We start from the raw sequence: 9331 nt of genomic DNA on the forward strand, positions 1-9331 counted from the left end.
GAGAATTAAATATATGTTGTTGGTTTTTGTTTGGTTTGGGATTTTAGTTTAAATATAATGATGGTTTCTAGTGTTACCTGCAGAACACCTAATCTTGTGCAGGGTGTATAAGACAACTCGTACAACATATGATACTCGCACTCTGTCAACACCAGCTGATGGTCCTCTTTGTGTCTCCTATCTCTTACAAGTGTCCTTGTAACTGCTGAAGTTACTCCTAACACAAAAAGCCCTTTCATATGTCCAGATACGAGTGTAGTGTTACTATGAGCTTGATCTGGCCAACCTGAGTGTAAACACCCTTCCTTCAAATGTAAATGTAATTAATTAGTGGTGTGGACATAAGCTCAATCCACTCAGATGCTTCAGAGTTTCCATGCCTTTTTGCCAATTCTTGTTTTTTCCCCATTCCCCTGTGTGCCAGAGGGAGCTCAGCTCACCAACTCCTGCAAGTAAGAGCTCTCTTTGGCTTTCAATTCGAAGCCAGGCTTGCTTTTGGCTGTGTCTTAAAAGCAATTGCTTAAAGGCAATATTGGAAATAACATATGCACAGCATTTCCAAACTACTGAGCGATAAAGCTGTTATTGTTATGATAAAGTAGAATTCTGGGGAAAGATCTGAATGAAGAAAGTCCAAGAATTCAAGTAAGCAGCCGAGTAAAGCATGTAGAAGTAATGCTAGGGTTTTAAATCCATCAGAATGCAAATAGAATGAGCAGTGGCAATAGTGATTAAATAGCTGAAGAAAATCAAGCTACATTAGATTTCTTTGGGCAATTATGGTAAATTGGACGTGAATAGTGCTTCTCGGGGAATAGGGCTTTTCAGAGACAACAAACCTGGTAGGTTGCTGCAGCTGAATGCTAACTTCATACACAGAAAAAGCCTTTAGTTGTTTGGGCTGATACATCTCTTCATCCACTAGAGTTCTTAGTGGGACACAAGTGTGAGGCTGAGAGGTTAAGACCTGGCCTCGCTTTCTCCTGCTGTGCTAACCAAGCATAATACTTGGTTTTGCAATCATTTAAAACGTGCAGGCACCCTCAGTGAGCAGACCATCAGGAAACCTTTGGTGCAACTCTCAGGAATATTTTGTAGAGGCAGAGATAAGGAGCCATCTGTAGGATTTTGTGGGTTTCAGAAGTCAGCTGCATTCGTAGCTGTGTTTTTGAACTGTACAAGTGGTAGCACAGCATTTACTGTTCGCAGAATATATGGCAGAAATCTTTTCAGTTGTCATAGCTTAATTCATTGCTAAATGTAACTCAGTACCCAAGGAGGATCTTGCCTTGGTTATGCTAATTTCTGCTGTAGCCCTGTTTGTATTTATGCACATACTCTCTGCATTGAGGCTGAAAAGACCTTGGCTAAAGAAAAAACTCCTTTATTACTGTCATAAGAATGTTTCTGGGCAGCAAGCTTCTGGCTGCTCCAAATTACTTGTTATAGTGAAAGACTTGTGTTAATATCGTTTTAACCATGCAACAAATTGTAACAATGACTGGAAACAACTAACTAAAAAGGTCTGCAGTGCAGCTTGAACTGCCTTATTTGAAATACTATTTCATTTTGCCTGTCCCTGTGATAATGACTGTTTGAATCCTGCAGCAAAGGGAATGGTAATCATGAACACAGCAAATTTGGTGGCCATAAACAACAGAGCACCCCTCTGGCTGCATTTTCTTCCTCCTTTCTCCTCCCACCCCAGATTTCTCTCCCACGCCCTCAATGCCTTTGAAGGCAATATCTTGTGATCACTTGAAGTCACAAAGTAGCTCCCTCAAAGTAGCTTGCTGTGCACATGCCTGTATGAGAAGTTTGGGCTCTGGTTCATGTGCTTGTGGAAACTTTAAGGCATGGGTGGCCCTGACAGTGTTTCTTTTCCCTCTCCTGACTGACTGTGTGGAACCCAGGACAGCAAGAGGCCATTCACTGCTATTCACTCTTCATCACTGCTGTTTGTGGTCTCTCAAAGTTGCTTTCATTGGTAGCTAGAACCGAAGCTGAAGTGTTTGGGAAGTCAAGTACTCACTATGTCTGTCTGCCATAGGGGAGTCGTTTGATAGTTAAGAGGGGTAACTATACCAGGGCAAGTAGTGACAGAGCAAGGGGGAAGATTTAGACTGGATATTAGGAAGAAATTCTTCACTGTGAGGGGGGTGAGACACTGGCACAGGTTGCCCAGAGAAACTGTGGATGCCCCCTCCCTGGCAGTGCCCAAGGCCAGGTTGGATGGGGCTTTGAGCAGCCTGGGCTGGTGGGAGGTGTCCCTGCCCATGGCAGGGGGTGGGCGGGTGGAGCTTTAAGGTGCCTTTCAACCCAAACCTTTCTGTGATTCTGAGTTATCCACCACAGGTTATGCCTCTGAGACAAGCATGGTGTTAGACCTGGACAGTGGTGCACCCACACTGCAGACTAGCCCCAGGCAGTGCTACTGCTGGGGCACACAATGTGACAATGTGTGCTTCGTTATGCGAACACAACACGAAGGCCAGTGGAGCTACCTTTCCTGCCTCGTCATTCTATAAAACATTACTTTCTGAATTATCTAGCAGTGCATTGAGAGAAAACCTGTTCCTGTTCCTGGAGATCTGGGTTAAAAAATATACATCAATCTAGCACCATATGAAGATAAAGCAGTTCTAGATAAAACAGTTCTAGGTTCATTAAGGCTCAAATTTCTGCAGAGGGCATTCATTCCAGCTGGTGACAAGTCATGTGTGCAGTTCCTGGGCTCCTGCAGCCTTTCGGCAGGGTCCTGGCAGCATCTTCTTGCGTTGGCTTTTGGCTACATGATGCTGTCAACTCAGTCATCTTGAGTCATTTGTCTAAAAACAACTCTCTGCTGCTTAGGGAGGAAAGCACCTAGTCAGTGCCTGCCAGTCAGAAAATAAGGAATGGCTCAGTGTGGAAAGGTCACAGAATTACAGGTTTTAGAGAACAGTGGAGAGGTGCTAAGGTCTTCATGCTCTTTGTGCTGCCCTGTAACAGAAGTCAAATGAGTATTTGTTCAAGGAAATTCACTCATTGTCTGTCCTGCTCGTGTTAGTAAGTCATGTTTCTACCTTCTTCTTGTGAGTGATTAAGGTCTGCATTTGCAAATGGGATTTAAGTTCCCATAAATCTAAGCTATGCTTTCAATTAAATGCCATTCTCTCAACAAATTAAAAACTTGGGATAATGTCAGTGGTGCTTGCCTTTGCAGGCAGCATAGTGCCTGTGGGGAGTTTCTGTGGAGTTTCAGTACTGGTAACTTCTAGAAATATATATATCTATGTGTCTGTATGCGTATATGAATGTGTGTGCGTATATATATTTATGTATTAACCCTTTTCCTTAAAAAGTGAGAAAAGTTAAGGCTGTACATCTGGTGAAGGGATGCAATTGCACATTTATCATTCTTTCTTCCCACCCATGAGGAATGTCAGCCAAAATGTGAATGTTACTCTTGAGATTCGTGGCAAAGCTGTAATACCCGAAGAATGACTTCTGCTAGGAGCCGTCGTGGGAGGGGACGGGGGAAATGAACATAGCACATCAGTAACAAGATCAGTTCTTTCTCTTTTCTAAACTTCTATATTAGTTACAGTTGAATTTCTTGCTCTGCGAGGAGCATATCTGGCTTTGATTGGAATAGGGTTTTTAGGAGAGTAAGGAGATGTGGTGTGTGGGTTTCGTAGTGGTGGGGGTTATTTCTTCCAAGCTTGAAGGCCAGTGTGTCTTCTTTTAGCACGCTTCTTGCAAGGTCTTGGCAGATCATCCTGTCTTTGCCTCAAAATGGAGAGATTTGGGGTTTTTTCCTATTATGCAGTGGTGTAGAAGGTGCTTGAACACTTCAGAGCAATCCTGAAAATAAGCCTGAAACTGAAAGCTTCTTAAACAGACTTGTTCTTCCACGATGTTCGGGGAGGTTTCATTGAAGCAGCTTTATGAATTCTGCAAAGCTTTCTGAAGTTTGGACCTTTATCAGTTTGTACTCCAAGGAGAATGCTTCCAACAAATGACATTTCCCCCCCAGTCTCATTTGTTGTACGACTAATGATGACCCTATGTCTGCAGGATTGTTTCCTCTGATAGTCTATAGGCTTCCGCCCCTTTCTTTCTTGTGACATAGGTGTGATGAAAGATAACAGATAACAATGTAAGGAAGAGCATCTGGAAAGATAGGTGTAAGGAACGACTGGGGTCATGAAGGAAAAAGCATCTTTTCTGCCAGGGGTGATGCTAGGTGTATAAATCAAAACCAAGACAACTTTTTCCTCTGTTACAAAGTCAAGCCTGGGATTTCTGCTTGTCATCTAAGCTGACCAAGTCAAAAAGTACATTTGAATCCAACCTAATAAAAGGCTGTATCGTGTATTTTGGAGGAAGTGAAAATGCATACTTTGTTTTCTGTGCTTCATCTTGCAGTGACCCCAAAGTGCAAGGGTCCAGTGTGCATATTTGGGTCTGTACATCCCTGGACAAGCTGCAGCAGCACGAAGTTCAGCATAGACCCATTTACCTCTCTTCACAGGCTGGCTTTGCTGAGCTCCTGCCTTAGTCAGGCTGAGTTTGGAAGCCCTGAGGTAGCCAAGGTGAAGCCGTGTGCTGCAGTCAGGCAGATGGGGCTTGTTCGCTTTGTTTGCCTCGCTTGGTGCTGCAGTGCTGAGATGCTGAATCCTTTGAAATTATGAGGTCGTTGTGGAAACTCACTGTGTGCAGGAGCATGTGAGTGCCTGCTTCTGGGCTCTGCAATTAAGTGAACTGCAGCTTTCACCGTCTAGCCTTATTTTTATGCTGCCCTAGCAAAATCTTGATAGAACTTCATAAGTCTTCTCAAGAAATCAGAAACTTAGTACTAAGAAGTTAATCCTAAGAATGTTTTTGCTCTTATTTTTACTTTTGTAGCTGAGTACTAGACTGATGTGGGGATATATTTTAAAATCCTCAAAAGAACAGCTGTTTTACAGTGCTTACGTTTCTACAATATGGACAGGTTTCTGTTGACTGCAGTGCTGAAGGCACTAACTTGTGCTGATGCATCTAATCTTGTGTATAGCGCTGTTGCATCCTAAGGTTAACATGCATATCAAATGCGGTGCTTATTTTGTTCAAAAAAAATATCAATAAGCAAAAAAGGCAGCGCTGCGTTGTGCCCCGTTTCACCCCCAAACAAGAAAAAGTGTTTAGAAATGTTTACGGTGAAAATGGTATTATTTTAGCAGGAACTGACAGCAATATCTAAGCAGTTAGAGGCAGTAGAGGAGAAAAGCAACAGAGAGCTAAGCTTGTAACTTAAACTACGGCCAGGGATGGTGGCTGCAATGGCAATGTCTTGTTCTGGGGTTGGTTTTCTTTTTTCTGAACCAGGGTTCAAAAGCCAGAATTGATTTCTTGATGGTATAAAGCTGCTTGTTCCATTGCCAGCTGCTTGTCACACTGCCAGCCTGGCAAATACTTAAAGGTCCATTTTATCTAAAAATTAAATATTAACTTATTTAAAGGAAGGCTTTGCTTTGTAGTATAAAGATCCTGTAAAACTGACAATTTGCCATTTGCTGAGTGAATTTGGCCAAGCAGTCAGATTGCTGCTCATCTATCTGACGATGTGACTAACAGTGAGAGGGACAGAAACACAAACAACTTCCACAAACATCTGAGGCAGAAGATGACTGCCCATCTTTTATTTTTATTTCATTTCAGGATGATAAGACAGGATGAAAATCACAAATATTTCAGTGTTGGCTTTTACCTCCAACTGCAGGCGTTTGCCAAGCTGAAATTGCTCTGTGCAGTCTAGTAACTGCATTCTGACCTAAGGGACCTAGGTACGAAAGAGAAAATTATCTTCCTGGTGCTGTGAAGCTTTAATTAATTTTTATGGAGTTTATTTAGGGATCTTTTTGATGAAGTCTCACAGGTGATATAATCTTAAGCTTTTTTCCTGCTTCATCATTTTGAGTCTTCAAACATCAAATTTGATTCACAATTTTGTTTGGTACTGAGAGCAGAAATAAAGCTACAGATTATGGAGTGCTTTAACCAGAATGACTTACAAAAATTTCCTGTAGTTTTATAGATAACAATATTCTCCCATTTCATTAGAGGATAATTAAGAACCTTTTTCTATTTCTTGTCTAGGGAAATACATGTTTGTCCAGCTGAGTGCAAAAGTGTTTACTTAAGATATATGAGAAGCCAAAGACAAAGCTTAATCTGAAGTATTTTTTGAAGGGCAAACAGCCCTACTCAGCAAGCTTGTTTTAATTTTCACCTTTTTAATGATTTTATCTTCTCCTTGTGTTGTTGAAAAAGCTTTAACTGGAGAAATAACGCATTAGTAAAATTTCAAGCAAAACCACTCAGGATTTGCTTTAAAGTAATGTGACTTCTGTAGCATGCAGTGGAGTGGTACTGACACTGTATCATGGCACAACCGGACCTGCTCTTTTATTTACGTGCATACATTGCAGGTCTGGTTTTCTGCGTGGATTGTGTCCCTGTTTCAGACAGAAACATGGGAGGAGGGTGTGCAAGTATGCATAACCTCTTGAAGTTCAACAAGGCCAAGTGCAAGGTCCTGCACCTGGGCAGGGGCAGTCCCAAGCAGAAATACAGGCTGGGTGAAGAATGGCTCGAGAGCAGTCCTGAGGACAGGGACTTGGGGTGTCAGTCGATGAAAAACTCAACATGAGCCAGCAATGAGTGCTTGCCGCCCAGAAAAGCAGCGTGGCCAGCACGGCAAGGGAGGGGATTCTGCTCCTCTGCTCTGCTCTGGTGAGACCCCACCTGCAGTCCTGCATCCAGCTCTGGGGCCCTAACATCAGAAGGACGTGGAGCTGTTGGAGCAGGTCCGGAGGAGGCCATGAAGATGATCAGAGGCTGGAGCACCTCTGCTATGGAGACAGGCAGAGTTGAGGCTGTTCAGCCTGGAAAAGACAAGGCTCCGGGGGTACCCTATTGCAGCCTTACAGTTCCTGAAGGGGTCCCACAGGAAAAGCTGGGGAGGGACTTTTTAGAAGGGCACATAGCGACGGAACGAGAGGGAATGGTTTTAAACTGAAGAGACGAGATTTAGACTGGATATTAGGAAGAAATTCTTCACTGTGAGGGTGGTGAGACACTAGCACAGGTTGCCCAGGGAAGCTGTGGATGCCCCCTCCCTGGCAGTGTTCAAGGCCAGGTTGGATGGGGCTTTGAGCAGCCTGGGCTGGTGGGAGGTGTCCCTGCCCATGGCAGGGGTTGGACTGGAGGAGCTTTAAGGACCCTTCCAACCCAAACCATTCTGTGATTCTGTGATAACTAATGTGAAATTAAGCTATTCTTTAGGATTGACCTTTAGTTTCAAGCCAGCCTTGTACTCTAAATGGTAATTTCTTCCTTCTTTAGGTTGAAGGAGCTAAAACCTTTTCCATTAACCAAGAAGATTCCATGGACAGACAGAGTGTGCAGAATGGGAAAGGGGATGGGGAGAAAGAAGAGTAAAAAAACCCCAAAAAAACCCACACACATACAAAAAAAAAACAAAACAAAAAAAACCCCAACCAAACACCAATCCCCCACCCCCCCCAAACCCGACACATCTGCACAAAAAGGGGTCATCTATATACTGTACGCAAGTACATTGTATACAAGTACAGCAGCTCTCTGCTCAGCCTCTTAACTTGAACTGATGGATGAAGTGTGAAGGTTCTGGAAAAGCCCGAGGGCAGGAGAGTGTATAGCCAAGCAGTACACAAGGTAGATCTGAACAATTGAATTTGCTGTTGGGATGAAAGGAGATGAGGATGTAGGAGAGAAGTGGAGAGGTTTTAACTATGCCTGAAGGATTCAGGTCAGGGGAAAAAAGTCAAAAATAGCGTGTGAGGGGAAGAGAGAAGAGGTGGGGAAAAATCTGAGAGGGAAGTAGGTTACGTGTAACAGTTTCACGGGGACTTATTTTATTTCATTTATATTTTGTGTCTGCATTGCAATGGTACACCTGTTGGCCTTGTTTACATGCCTCAGAAAACTTGCTGGGTGCATATCTGAAGGAGAACACGTATAAATTACGATCTAACTAATGTCTGTGAAAAGGAGTGTGCCTGCTTAGTGCAGGGAACTGGGTCTCTTCAGCTCCTCCACTGACTCACCAAGCCTCAGGGGCTGGCAGGAGAAATCCTGACTCCTGGTTTACCCCAGCGGAGGGTAGGGAGGCTCTGCTGACACCTGAAGTACGCTTTGGAACAAGTCAGCTATTTCCTATGTCTAAATTCTAGCCAAACTTCAGATTCAGTATGGATTTACTTACCATATATCTCTTTTTTTTCTCTTCCAGTTACTATTTCTTCAACTGCAGAAAAAGGTAATATTTTTAATTATTATTTTTTTGAACATGTGAATAGTATTGATGCACACAAGTCTTAAGGGACATAGAATTTAAATGTACTCCTTTATGTGTAAGCTCTGTGTAGTGAGTAGATTAGTGCTAAGAAACAAGGTAAATATTGTGAGGTTGAGTCTCCTTAGCCTCTAGTACCACAAGCTTGAGATGCTGACAAAATGTGTGAGTAACGCAACTATGTTTCAGGTTTGTAAATGTTTTTTAAATGAGTACCTTCTAAGAGCAGAAAAAGGAGGAGAGAAGGAACTGCAGCAGATCCACAAGTCCATTTTGTGTTTATTCCTGACCACGCTTTGTGACCTGAAAGACATCTGGAAGAGGAAGAGTTGCTCTACTGCTTGCTATTTTCTAAACTGCTTACCAGATTCCTCAGAACTCCATTCTTTAGGACTGGTTAAAACTGTGCAAAACACAACCATTTCAAAGATCACTGCACATTATAATTTTAAATTTCCAGGTCAAATGGTTAAGGCCTTATTTTGACAAACTTTACTGAAGTCTTCATACTGGCTTTGGCAAGTATATCGCACAGTGGGTAGTACTTACAGAGATACAAACTGACCAAAAAAATGCCAGAATTCTTTCTCTGTCACTTATTTTAACTGTGAACAGAAACTAGTCTCAAGGATAATACGATTCCAGAAGTTCAAAATGCAGGTTTTTTTATAAAACTTTCCTTTTTTTAATGTAGAAATACAGATGATTTATGGGATATTTGTTTGGGAGTTCATGTCAGCTTATGGGGAGACATGAGTGGTAAATTAAGCATAGATTTGCATTTTGTCTGTCCACAGGGGGCTGTCTTCAGAGTGTGCAACCACTGAAAAAAGACTGTCATATCTTGAGGGGTTTTTTTTGTTTTTTGCAAAAAAGCATAGAATTTGAAGCTGATAAAGCAGTCTTCTTCCTGGTGAACATCCAGGAGAACACTGTGAAAGGAAGGAACCTTGATTGAATCTCCTCTTT

At 42.5% G+C, this 9331-nt stretch overlaps 1 protein-coding gene across 1 annotated transcript in view; it reads left to right on the plus strand.

Annotated features, from left to right (window-relative positions):
• Nucleotides 1-8301: 8301 nt before the first annotated feature.
• The window catches only part of LOC104541296 (probable palmitoyltransferase ZDHHC20), a gene marked incomplete at its 3' end in the record, with an annotated part of 11547 nt that continues 10517 nt past the window's right edge, over nt 8302-9331 (plus strand). Inside the window, exon 1 of the mRNA XM_010185330.1 lies at nt 8302-8326. The remainder of the gene's footprint in view (nt 8327-9331) is intronic.

Source organism: Mesitornis unicolor, unplaced genomic scaffold (assembly GCF_000695765.1).
Source record: "Mesitornis unicolor isolate BGI_N332 unplaced genomic scaffold, ASM69576v1 scaffold12080, whole genome shotgun sequence".
Lineage (NCBI taxonomy): Eukaryota > Metazoa > Chordata > Aves > Mesitornithiformes > Mesitornithidae > Mesitornis > Mesitornis unicolor.